General features: G+C 42.3%; 1 protein-coding gene across 12 annotated transcripts in view; it reads left to right on the top strand.

Moving 5' to 3' along the window:
* The window catches only part of APOLD1 (apolipoprotein L domain containing 1), a 57,888-nt gene that overhangs the window by 14,925 nt on the left and 29,113 nt on the right, over nucleotides 1–13,850 (top strand). For 7 of the 12 annotated variants that reach the window (XM_045465516.1, XM_045465522.1, XM_045465513.1 and 4 more), the window contains exon 2: nucleotides 11,623–11,788. The exons of 2 other annotated variants lie outside the window; for them this stretch is intronic. The gene's annotated coding sequence lies outside the window, so the exon portion shown is untranslated. Of the gene's footprint in view, nucleotides 1–5,265; nucleotides 5,370–11,622; nucleotides 11,789–13,850 lie in introns of all 12 variants that reach the window. 3 more of the 12 variants (XM_045465514.1, XM_045465512.1, XM_045465515.1) reach the window with 2 other exon arrangements.

A 13,850-nucleotide genomic window follows, 5' to 3' on the forward strand; every position in this document is an offset into this window, starting at 1 on the left:
GCCATTTCATTCTTGTTTAAAAGGCTTATAAAAATATAATAGTATAGCTATAATAGAGCATAGCGTTCCTGTGAACTAGATGTGCTAACTTAGTATCTAGGTCTCTGTTTCCTTGAAAATGGGCTGGCTGTTCCAAAGTTCCTTCCAAACCCGGCTCAAACAGGTAATTGGAAGCTTACTACAAATTTCAAGGTCCCTTAAGGCACTGGCCTTCAGTCTTTCTCTCCCTGCACATAGAAAGGCAGATGTGCCCAATGTTACCTGAAAATCCTTGTTCATTAATTATGTCTCCCTGCTCTTTCCTTCATTTGGAAAAAATACATTAGAATGTAAGTAACTGAATAGTAGGTTGTACCTGAATCATCTGTTGCAAACTTCATGCCAGCTCATTTTTAATAGTGTCTATGATTGTCCCTCGTTCATAGTGGGAAAAAAATAGGGAAAAAATGATTGCAAATATTAGGTTTTGATTTATACCTCCCTGAAGTGCCTAGGTTGAATTTTGCACATAGGCAAAACAATCCCCAATAGTCTGATAAGCAGATGTTCTCTCCCTACAGATAGATAATAACAGGAACCAACTTTTATGGAGCACTCAATGTGTGCTAAGCCACTTATCTACATTTTTTCCTTTTAACCCTGACAAAAATTCTGAGAAATAGCTATATCAATGAGGAAACTGAGTTTTTGGAACTAACTCTTGCTCACCGTCACATTAAGCAGCTGAACGAGGGCTCAGATCTAGGTCTCGCTGACTCTTCTGACTCTCGCCTGGGTTTAGAGGCTGTCCTGTTATTCTTGTAAATAATCTCAATGAGAACAAGGCCAGCTGGCTCAGTGTGACACTCGATCCCAAATCATTCTCTTTCACTTTCTGCCAGATTGGAAGACTGTATAGTGATTAAATATTTCTGGCCAGCAATGTCTTGCCATTTATGGAAAAATGATACCCCCTAATCTTTAATAATTGTTTCATTAAGAACAAAAACAAAGCTCCTGCTAAACTTTGGAATGACTATAGGAAAATCTTAGTACTTCTTGCACCTTAGTCTCCCTCTCTCCTCGGCAAGGAAAGAATAGTATCATTTTCCAAAGTTGCTCTAGGAAGAAGACAGAGGATGCTACTTAGTTTTGATCAGTAGACTTTTTTTTTTTTTTTTTTTTTTTTGTGGCAGGCTACAACTACCACGGGACATTTTAAGGTTAGGAAACCCCTTCTTAGGGGATAAGGCCATTTTATGGTAAAAGAGGCTCGGAAGGCCTAAGGAGGGAGGTTATTATTAAAGCATGAGCTTGCCTCTGAAGATCCATATAGATTCTGGTGTTTCTCCAAGGCCACCTTGCGAGTTAGGTAGGAAGACATGATCCAAGGCTTTATATTTGCTAAACTTGTTTGTGTTAGGTTCCTACCTCCTATCTCATTTGCCTGGGAGGGGGGGGGGCCCGCCCAACTTGTTTTGGGGGAAGTGTAGCAAGATAAGAGCCAAGTGAAGTTAGCTAATTTGTTAATTTGGTGAGAGGACTCCGTAAAAAGATCATTTCATGGGGTGCCTGGGTGACTCAGTCCGTTAAGCGACCAACTTCATTCAGCTCAGGTCATGGTCTCACGGTTTGTGAGTTTGAGCCCTGCATGGGGCTCTGTGCTGACAGCTCAGAGCCTGGAGCAGCTCAGAGCCTGGAGCCTGCTTCCAATTCTGTGTCTCCCTCTCTCTCTGCCCCTCCCCCGCTTGAGCCCTGTCTCTCTCAAAAATAAAATAAAATAAAATAAAATACCCATAAAATTTTTTTAAAAAGGTCATTTCATTTGTGTGGATAAGAAGCTCTTAGGGTGGTTTTCTTGTCCTTTGGGTTTTGAAAATAATTTTGTAAAGAATATTGGGGCGCCTGGGTGGCGCAGTCGGTTAAGCGTCCGACTTCAGCCAGGTCACGATCTCGCGGTCCGTGAGTTCGAGCCCCGCGTCGGGCTCTGGGCTGGTGGCTCAGAGCCTGGAGCCTGTTTCCGATTCTGTGTCTCCCTCTCTCTCTGCCCCTCCCCGTTCATGCTCTGTCTCTCTCTGTCCCAAAAATAAATAAACGTTGAAAAAAAAAATTAAAAAAAAAAAAAAAAAAAAGAATAATTAAGCCTTAGGTTTTCTTTTGAGCCTACGAGGTAGGTCCTGGGAAAGCCAGTTGCTTCGTGGATGGGAATATACCCACAGCTGAGGGTGGGAGTGGGTTGGGTGGGCAGAGGCAGATCTGATTAGCCGAAGTCTACGGTCTTCCTCAATGAGCCACCACAGACTTGTAGGTGGGGTCGTCATCTTCGCGTCACGATGTCTAGGCTAAGCTTACGAGGGAAAGGAATAACCTCCCCACAAGGTGGTCGACATGAGCCACTGAAATAATGTATCTGAGAGTGCTTTATAAAAACATTGTTATAATGTGTGGAAATGGTGGCTAAAGGAAGTGCTTCAAAACGTCAGCTATTATTAATGAGAGTGTAATTCAATATTAGGTCTAACTGGACACGGCTGATGTATACACACATGGGGCAACTTTTCAAAATATATCCTTTCCTTACCTGTTCACAGATATTCCTCACCATTCATTCTCATTCCTCCCTGCTTTCTCCCCTTTGCATAGTATATTCATATAAATACATTTGTCCATTCCGTTTTAGCAGTGGAGTGTGAGTTTGGTTTCCTTAGTTGCTCTGCTGTGTGTGAAGTGAACACTGACTACACATTATTCTTTACTTCGGGAAGGCTGGGAACAATTCAAAGCCAAGGGCATGTTGTAACACTACTTAATAATCTGATGTCACATGGCCCACTCTCGGAATAATAGGTATGTTTTCTTTAGGGCTGGTGTCTTAGACCTGCTTCCTAGGGCAGAGCCTCATTACTAAGCACAATATTTCTTAATTAATCAAATGAGAACCAGGCCATGTTGGTATGATGTCACTGCATTAGTGCTTGGCATAATTTCTTCTCTGGTCATCTGGCTGAATCATTAAGATAGCTAACATAACTGTAGGAACAATGGCTCTCACACCTGGTATGAGGAAGAATTACCTAATGTAGCTTTGAGGATGCTAATTTGCACAAAGTTCTGGAAAATGTCGATATGGAAAGAAGTTCTGTGTCAGTTTTCTTTTTTTCTGCGTCTGTTTTCTTTTACCTTCCTTCCTTCTTCCAATAAAAATGTATTAAGCACCTACTGTATGCTAAGCATTAGGTATAAAAAAAAACCATCCCTGCTCTCAAGCCCTTAAGGAGCTCAAAGGTGTGTGTGTGACCACAGTACAATAAGTTATGAACAATGAGATAGGTTAGCATAACCTTCTGTGAGCATACACGTGGGAGAGGGCCGCTCTGGGAAGGCTTTGCAGAGGAGATGTTGTGTTAACTATTGAAGGATAAATAGAAATTTGCGGAGCCCAAACCCAACAAACAAGAGTAGCAGAAGGGGTATCCATGTGGCTGAACAAAATCTACAAAGGCACCAAGGCGGGGAGGAAGGTGATTGGGATGTATGATGTATAGTCTGGTACTACTCAGCTTGTCATAGTCTGGTGTTACCAGTGCACGGATGCACAGTTTACAGCAGCAGACATTTTTGTGGACCTGCTCCTGAGGTTTCTTCACAGCTGTGGTAATCATCCGCTACGATCTGGTTTTGGCAGGCCACAACTGTTTTCCCTCTACTTCATGGTGTGGAATTCTGGAGGATCAGTAGAGCACTTCTCGGTCAATTCTCTGTGTGGAGATGGACATGAGGGAAGCTCTGAACCCTGAATCAGCTACCAGTTGCCTACCGCCATGAGATGGGAGATGTGCAGAGAGTAGACTCCAGGATAAAATTACTTTATCTCATTTGAATGACCTGTTCTGGTAAATCATGCTAGATTTCAAGAGTTACACCAACTCCTTTTACCTAGACTAAGGTCCAGTTTAAGTGGCTTCCTCTGTCTCTTTTCTCCTGTGCTTCGATCTATTTCCTACCGACTGCCTACAACTGAGCCTTCCCCAGAAGTACAAGCAGGCCCTGGACCATCTTACTCTGGGTGTGGAAGGATGCACAAAAGGGAGGTATGAGAAGTGACAGGTTTAAGATAGGAAAAGCCATGATGGATTGAGTGGTGTGGAAAGAACAGCCAGAGGAGTCTCATGGCTCCCAGGTATGGTCTTACTTCAGTATGGCCGTTGCGTTCAATCATTGGCTAGAGGCAGCCTTGGGAAGCATGGCCTCAGCACAAAGTCAAGTGTGGGTTTCAGGTGACTGGCTTGAGGACTCCCCAGTGGCCTTGCTGAACTTTCTTTACAACCTCACTGCGATCCAAGACACTTTCACTCAGCCTTCCTTCCTTCCCACTCTCCTTCACTCAAGGTCAGATATGCATCATGGTTGGACAGCTTCCCCAACTTCTCTTGGCTCCTCTTCACTTCCTCTACAGATGTTTCCCCTGGTAAATGTCTTGCATGTCTAACTATATTTTGGTGGCTCCTTTTTGGAGGACCTGGAACAATACTGCATGGAAGGAGCAAAGGAATGCTGATTTTAGTTCTATGCTCTTTACTACTGAGATTCACCAGTAGGAAAATGTATTGCTTTGATAAAAATTTTAAAAGAAAAGGGAGAACAGAAAGTGTGCCAATAAGGCAAGAGAAAGCTGTTGAAAAGGATTAAAGTTCAATAAAATAGGGACAATAAGGAATGAGATACAAGAAGATGCAATGGTTTAAATATATTTGAATGAGCATGACGTGGAGGAAGGTATAATAAAAATGCAATGTCGCGTGGGGTCACCCCCCCCCCCCCAACCAAGGTCTGTTTAGTGGGAGTCACTAGCCTTCACTTGTTCCTGTTTGAGTCTCAGTCTTGGGCTTCTGGAGCTTACTAGCTCACTCTTGTATAATAAAAACCCTCTTTCACAGTGTCAGTTCAGTAACTAAAATTGTCCAGTTTGATGCTTAATCAAAATTCAATCCTCAGGGCTCCTGGGTGGCTCAGTCGGTTAAGCGTCTGACTTCGGCTCAGGTCCTGATCTTGTGGTCCGTGAGTTCGAGCCCCGCGTTGGGCTCTGTGCTGACAGCTCAGAGCCTGAAGCCTGTTTCAGATTCTGTGTCTCCCTGTCTCTCTGACCCTCCCCCGTTCATGCTCTGTCTCTCTCTCTCTGTCTCAAGAGAATAAATAAATGTTAAAAAAAAATAGAACAAAAATAAAACAAAAAAATTCAATCTTCATTCAAGTGAAAAAGTTTTCTTCTCCTTACCTACTGACCAGGACAAGAAAGATCCTACGGCCTCTTCAATTCTAGACAAAATTGGTGCTCTGTCTCTTCTGCTTCATTCTGTTTGCCAAAGCAAGTCACATGGCCAGCCCCAAAGGTAAAATCCAAGGAAATATACTTATTCCTGAGTCAGAAAAACTGAAATTACATGGTAAAGTATGTGGGTAGAGGGAAAAGCAAAAGTTAGGGCTAGGAATTCAATCTCCCATAGTACTAAGGGGAGAAAGTCTCCAATTAGCGATGCGTGGCACCTGTGTTCATCCCTTGACCATTCCCTGTGGCCAGGGTGGGACATGGTAGTATGATTGGCAGCTACAATACGACTACGTGCTTGATGTGAGTAAGAAGACCTGTTTCCCCAAAAGAAGGAGATGCTAATCCAGGAAGAAAGGAGGAGGCTAGAAACAGAACAATTGTACTCCCATGCTTCCCATGCCTTGGCTTCTTAGCCCTTATAATCACTCTTTCACATAGGTACTCCTAAGATCCTCTTTTTTTTTTTTTAATGTTTATTTTTGAGAAAGAGAGAGAGAGAGCAGGGGAGAGGCAGAGAGAGAGAGGGAGACAGAGGCTCCCAAGCAGGCTCTGCGCCGACAGCTGAGAGTGCGATGTGGGGCTTGAATTCACAAACCGTGAGATCATGACTTGAGCTGAAATCAAGAGTTGGTTGCCTAACCCACTGAGCCACCCTAATATCCTTTTTATAGCTGAGAAAATTGATGTTAAGAGAGGTTATGTAACTTGCTCAAGATGACCCATCTTGAATGATAGAAATTTTGGATTAAAAAAATAGCTTTAGGAACTCCTGGGTGGCTTAGGCCGTTAAGCAACCGACTCTTGATTTTGGTTCAGGTCATGATCTCATGGTCAGGAGACTGAGTCCTGTGTCTGGCTCAGCACAGAGCCTCGTTGGGATTCTTTCTCCTCTCTCTGCTTCTAGCCTGCTTGTGCTCTCCCTCACCCCCATCCTCCACCCCCAACCAAAATAAATAAGTTAATTAAAAAAAATAGATATACCTAAGGGCGGCTGGCTGGCTCAGTCAGTAGAGCATGTGACTCTTGATTTTGGGCTCATGAGTTCCGGTTAGGTGTAGAGATTACTAAAAATAGATTTATCTAATCACCAAAGCCACAGTAATCAAGAGAGTGGTGTTTATTGAAAGGACAGACACAAAGATCAATGGAACAGAATGCAGAGTCTAGAAATAGACACACCCATGCATTGTCAACCAATTTTTTAAAGATGTTATTTCTAAGTAATCTCTACACCAATGTGGGGCTTGAACCCATAACCCCAAGATCAAGAGTTGCATGCTCTCCTGACTGAGCCAGCCAGGCACCCCAACCAATTTTTTTTTTTTTAATTTTTTTTTTTTTCAACGTTTATTTATTTTTGGGACAGAGAGAGACAGAGCATGAACGGGGGAGGGGCAGAGAGAGAGGGAGACACAGAATCGGAAACAGGCTCCAGGCTCTGAGCCATCAGCCCAGAGCCTGACGCGGGGCTCGAACTCACGGACCGCGAGATCGTGACCTGGCTGAAGTCGGACGCTTAACCGACTGCGCCACCCAGGCGCCCCCCTTTTTTTTTTTTTTTTAATTTTTTTTTTCAACGTTTATTTATTTTTGGGACAGAGAGAGACAGAGCACGAACGGGGGAGGGGCAGAGAGAGAGGGAGACACAGAATCGGAAACAGCCAACCAATTTTTAATGAAAGTGCAAAAAGTCAATGTAGGAAGATAGTCTTTTCAGTAAATGATGTTGAAACAAATAACAACCATATGCAAAAAAAAAAAAAAAAAACAAACCCCCAAAAAAAACCCAAAAAAAACAAAAAAGCCAAAGTAAAGAAAAAAAAAATCTCAACTTACACCTTTCATCTTATGCAAAAATGGATATGCCCAAACCTCACAATGAATCATAGACCTAAATGTAAAATGTAAAACTATAAAGCTTCTAGAAAAAAACATAGAAGAAAATGTTTGTGAACTTGGATGAGGGAAAGGTTTCTTAATATGAAGCTGAAAAAGCACGATCCATCAAAAAAAAAAAATCTAAATTGGGCTTCATCAAAATGAACAACTTTTGCTGTGTGAAAGTGACTGTAAAAGAGAATGAAAACACAAACCATAGACTAGGAGAAATAGTTTCAAATCACATATCTGACAAAGGACTTGTGTGCAGAATATATAAGAACTTTCAAAACTTATCAATGAGAAAATAACCCAATTAAAAATGAGCAAAAGATTCTTTTATTTTTATTTTATTTTTTATTCTATATGTGGAATATATATATATTTCCTTTAAATAATACTTTATTGTTATAATCTGAATTTTCTCCATGACATAAGCATTAGGGGGATAACTTAAAAATTTCAAATAGTTGAGCAATTTTAGAGGCTGCTTTTGTTATTTATCACACTACAAGGTGAAAATATATATAGTGATTTTCTGCCTTTTAAAAAATTTTTTTAATGTTCATTTGTTTTTGAGAGAGAGAGAGAGATAGAGTGTGAGCAGGGGTGGGGTAGAGACAGAGGGAGACACAGAATCCAAAGCAGGCTCCAGGTTCTGAGCTGTCAGCACAGAGCTCTACGTGGGGCTTGAACCCACAAAACACAAGACCATGACCAGAGCTGAAGTCAGATGCCTAACAGACTGAGCCACCCAGGTGCCCACCCCCCCCCCCTTTTTTTAAGTACGCTTCACACCCTGCATGGAGCTCATTGTGAGGTCTTGAACTCACGACCCTGAGATCAAGACCTAAGGTGAGATCAAGAGTTGGATGTTTAACTGACTGAGCCACCCAGACACCTTGATTTTTTGTCTTTCTGATACTTATCCTATTTTTCTTATCTAAGTGATCCAAACAAATAATTGACATGGACTTAGTGAAAAAAAAAAAAAAGTTTTTCTTCTGTCTTGCCATTAAATTTTTACTATTACAGGGGTGCTTGGGTGGCTCAGTCAGTTGAACATCCAACTCAGGTCATGATCTCACAGCTCGTGAATTCCAGCCCCGCGTCAGTCTCTGTGCTGCCAGGTCAGAGCCTGGAGCTGTATGTATATTATACATACATATATGTGTATGTGTGTATACATACATATATGTATATATTTAAGCTCTTCTTTGTTCATCTATTGGTGGATACTTGGGCTGCTTCCATAATTTGGCTATTATAAATAATGTTGCAATAAGCATAAGGGTGTTTATCAAACTTTTCAAATTAGTGTTTTTCATATTCTTTGTAGAGTTAATTTCTACATTAATTGCACTCATTAATGCAATTAGCGGATTGTACGGTAATTCTTTTTCTCCTTCTCTTTTTAAAATGTTTTTTTTTTTTTTATTTTGAGAGAGAGAGGGAGAGAGAGAATCCCAAGCAGACTATACACTGTCAGTGTGGAGCCTGAAGTGGGGCTCAATCCCACAAACCATGAGATCATGACCTGAGGTGAAATCAAGACTGAGCTACCTAGGCGCCCCTCATATGGTGATTCTATTTTTAATTTTTTGAAGAAACTTCATACTGTTTTCAATAGTGGCTATACCAGTTTGCATTCCCAACAACAGTGCACAGCAGTTCTTTTTTTTCCCCACATCTTCAACCTTGTTGTTTCCTGTGTTTTTGATTTTAGCCATTCTGACGGGTGTGACATGATATCTCATTGTAGTTTTGATTTGCATTTCTCTGATGATGAGTGACATCGAGCAGCTTTTTGTGTGTCTGTTGGCCATCTATATGTCTTCTTTGGAGAAATGTCTGTTCATGTCTTCTGCCCACTTTTGAATTGGATTATTTGGCTTTTTGGTGTTGAGTGTTAGAAATTCTTTATATATTTTGGATACTAACCCTTTAACAGATATAGCATTTGCAAATATCTTCTTCCATTTAGTAGGTACCTTTTAATTTTGTTGGTTATTTCCTTCACTGAACAGAAGCTTTTTATTTTGATGTGGTCCCAATAGTTTATTTTTGTTTTTGTTCCTCTTGCCTCAGGAGACATATCTAGAAAAATGTTGCTATGGCTGATGTCAGAGAAATTACTGCCTGTGCTCTCTGCTGCGATTTTTATGGTTTCAGGTCTCACATTTAGGTCCTTAGTCCATTTTGGGTCTATTTTTGGGCATGGTATAAGAAAGTGGTCTAGTTTCATTGTTTTGCATGTAGCTGCCCAGTGTTTTCAATGCCATTTGTTGAAGAGACTGTCTTTTTCCTATTGCATGATCTTTCCTCCTTTGTTGAAGGTTAACGTAATAAAATAATCGTGGTTTTACTGCTGGGTTCTCTGTTCTGTTCTTTTGATCTATATGTCTATTTTTGTGCCAGTATCATACTGTTTTGGTTCCTATAGCTTTGTAGAATATCTCAAAATCTGGGATGGTGATACCTCCAGTTTTGTTCTTCTTTTCAAGATTGCTTTGGCTCTTTGGGGTCTTTTGTGGTTCTATGCAAATCTTAGGATTATTTGTTCTAGTTCTGTAAAAAATGCTTTTGGTACTTTGATAGGAATTGCATTAAATCTGTGGATTGTTTTGAGTAGTATGAACATTTTAACAATATTTGTTCTTCAAAAAATGGGCAAAGGGCTTTGAACAGATACTTCATGAAAGGAGATACACACAGATGGCAGATAAACACATGAATGTGTGTTCAACATCATCAGTAATTATGGAGTTGCAAATTCAAACACAATAAGATAATACCACATGCCTCTTAGAATGGCTAAAAACCCAAGCCAAGCCAACCCAACCCAACTAAACCCAAACTAAAACAAAACAAAACAAAACCTGAAATGCTCAATGCTGATGAGGCTATGGAGCCACTGGAACTCCCATACATTGCTGGTAGGATGCAAAATGGCGCAGCCACTTTGGAAAACAGTGTGGAGTTTTCTTACAAGGATAAACACACACCATATGACCCAGTAATTCTAGGTATTTACCCAAGAGAAATGAAAACTGAAGTTCACGTGAAAAAAAAATGGTACATGAGTATTTGTTGCAGCTTTATTCACAATCATCAAATACCGGAAACCAAAATGTCCATCAACAATTGAATGGATATGGGGCGCCTGGGTAGCTCAGTTGGTTGAGCGTCCGAGTTCGGCTCAGGTCACGATCTTGTGGTCTGTGATTTCGAGCCCCGCATCGGGTTCTGTGCTGACAGCTCAGAGCCTGGAGCCTGCTTCGGATTCTGTGTCTCCCTCTCTCTCTGACCCTCCCCTGCTCATGCTCTATCTCTGTCTGTCAAAAATAAATAAAACATTAAAAAAAAAAAAACCCAACTGAATGGATAAACACACTGTGGTGTAACCATACCATGGAATACTACTTAGCAGTAAAAAAGAATGAACTATACACACAGCCACACGGGTGAATCTCAAATGCATTTTGCTAAGTGAAAGAAGCCAGATCTGAGTGACTGCCGATTGTGTGATGCCATTTGTATGGCATCCTCAAGAAGGCAAAAGTAAAGAGATGGAGACCAGATCCTTGGTTGTCAGGGACTTGGGCTGAGATGCGTGGGTTATAAAGAGGCAGCACCGGGGGATTGTTGGGGCTGATGTAACTCTTCTGTATCTTAATGGTGGTAGTGGCATCATGCTGCTGCTTTACTTCCAAGCAGAGAGAAGAGGACACATGCTTTTACAATCTAGGGAGTTAAGAGGGAAGAATCTTTTGCTTTCTGACAAAATTGAGGTCATTGTATCTACTAGTTGAATTCTCAAGGGCTTCTGTCAGAGCTCCAGCTGGAAATTTCAGGGTCAATGAGAAGCCTAGACACCTAGAAAATTCTATCACAGATAAGATGTGTAAGGCAGAATAATGACTCCCCATGACGTCTACATCCTGTTCCCCGGAACTTATGAGTGTTGCCTTAAGTGGCAAAAGGGTCTTTCCATATGCGATTAATGTTGAGGACCTGGAGACAGGGAGAATAGCTTGGATTATCTAGCTGGGCCCAATCTAATCAAATGAATCCTTCAAAGCAAAAGCAGCTGTGGTCAGAGACACGCCTATGGAAGACTGGTCATTCCTTCTCCCTCATCCCTGCTTTGTTTTTCTCCATAGCACTCAGTACCATATTGTAGGCTGAATGATGGATCCCCAAAGATGCACACACTCTAATTCCCAGAATCTGTGAATATATGTTACATGGCTAAATTGGAGGGAACGTTGCAGATGGAATTAAGTTTGCTCATTTGCTGACCCACGAATAGGGAGATTATTTGGGATTATCTGGGTGGATCCAATGTCACAAGGGTCCTGAAAGGTGGAAGAGGAGGGCAGAAGACATCAGAGTGACGGATGAGAGAACTCAACGTGCCTTTGCTGGCTTTGAAGGTGGAGGAAGGAACCGTGGAGCCAAGGAACACAGAGCCTCTAGAAGCTGAAAGAGGCAAGGAAAAGGAGCCTCCCCTAGAGGCTCCAGAAGGGAATGCAGCACCGTCAACACCTTCATTGCCACCCGTGAGACCCAGGTTAGACTTCTAGCCCACAGTCTTGCAAGGTATTAAGTTTGTGTTGTTTCAAGCCACTAGGTTTGTGGTGATTTGTTATAGCAGCAATGGAAACCAATACATAAGGAGAATGTATTGTTAAGTGTGAGGGGAGATGTTAATATTCACCAGGCTCCCTGGTTCTTCATCCCTCGAGTCCAGGCAGGTGATCCATTTGTCTACTTTCAGGATCAGTCTCATTGCCACTGGGATCAGTTCTGATCCTGGCAGTAAACATATGGGGTGTTTGTTGATATAAGATCGCGTATTAAACTGCACTCCTGTTGCCTGTGCCAGTGTTTCCTGAAAACACGTTCCCAGCTCCTGCCCTCCTTCAGCACAGGTGACTCGACCTCATTCTGAACCCAGTTTCGGGTCATATCTGCCCCTGCCTCGAGATCCCTGTTCCCGATCTCCTTTTCCTCCACCAGATTGCACTACATACTTGAGCGTGCCGAGGCCCCACACTTGCTTCACCCCTGACACAACTTTTTCTTCCCTCTGCTTGGGATTTTGTTTTATGCCCGTGCGACAGAGGGAAAGATGTATTATAATGATGTACTGGCAATACCTCCCTTCTTGTCCACGGGACGAATGCATGCTTTGTATACTCAGCTCACTCTAGAGGGCTTGCTGAATTAAGCAGGGTGGCTGGCAGTGAAGAGAATTAAAATGTGAGGGAAGACCAAAGTTCTCCACCTACCACAGGCTGAGGGGGATCATTGGAAGAAAATTTGATGAGAAGGTTGAATAAGCAGTAGAGATGGGTGAGCTGTAAGCCTAGAGATTTTGAGGAAATAGAAACTGAACACATATTTAAAAGGAAGGTTTCCTAAGGGCGCTTGGCTGGCTCAGTTGGTAGAGCATGCAATTCTTGATCTTGGGGGCATGAGTTCGAGCCCCATGTTGGATGTAGAGATTACTTAATAAAAAATAAAGTAAAATGAAGAAAAAAGAGGAAGGTTTCCTATATGGTATGTAATGTGATATTGTCTTTGCCTCCCTGAGAAACACTCAGTAAATGTTGGCTTTGTGGGAGCTTGGAGGCGGTAAGTGCTGAGGGTCGCCCTAAGGCAAGGGCAGGATGACCCCAAACAGCCCAAATGGTTTCAGATGGAGAGAATGAGGAAAGGGACGGAAGTGGTCTTCCCAGTGGAAGGCCTTTCAGCAGGGATCCTTCAGAAAGGCTGCAGGAAGTAGCTGTCTCTCAGAGCAGTCCGAGAGGGACACAAGAGGGCATTTACTTGCCTGCACGCTCCTGTCTCCATTTCCGTTGGCCAGGGTTCACCTCCTAAACTCCTAGATAGTGTCGTCTGGCCACTCTGTGACCACTCAGAAACTGATTTCACACACTGCCATTTCATTTAAGTCTGGAAATGGGCAGTGACTCACATGGGTGGGGCACTGACAGAATGAAAGAACAGAAGAGGCAGTGGAGGGAATCTGAGAAGGCTGAAAACATTTGTTTCCGTGATGAGAAAAGCTTTTATTAAAATCTGGCTCCAGGGGCACCTGGGTGGCTCAGTCGGTTAAGCATCTGACTTTGGCTCAGGTCATGGTCTCACGGGTTAGTGAGTTCAAGCCCCGCATCAGGCTCCCCACTGACAGTGCAGAGCATGTTTGGGATTCTTGCTCTCTCCTCTCTTTCTGCCCTCCACCACTCACACTTTCTCTCTCTCTCGAAACAAATAAATAAAAACTTAAAAAGAAAAAAAAGAAGCCATACCTTCTATTTCTAAAAAAAAAAAAAATCTCGCTCCAAATTGTAAATCATGTTTTTAAGTGCACAGCTAATAAATGTATGAACTTACTTTTTTTTTTTTTAATGGTTATTTATTTTTGAGAGAGAGAGAGGGAGTGAGCAGGGGAGGAGCAGAGAAAGAGGGGGACAGAGGATCCAAAGCAGGCTCTGTGCTGACAGCAGAGAGCCCAATGCTGTCTCGTGGGGGCTCCAACTCCAGAACTGTGAGATCATGACCTCAGCCAAAGTTGGACACTTAACTGACTGAGCCACCCAGGCACTCCAAATTTACGTTTTTATTCATAAAGACATATGAAAAACTACTGAGGAAA

The sequence above is a fragment of the Leopardus geoffroyi genome, chromosome B4 (assembly GCF_018350155.1).
Source record: "Leopardus geoffroyi isolate Oge1 chromosome B4, O.geoffroyi_Oge1_pat1.0, whole genome shotgun sequence".
NCBI lineage: Eukaryota > Metazoa > Chordata > Mammalia > Carnivora > Felidae > Leopardus > Leopardus geoffroyi.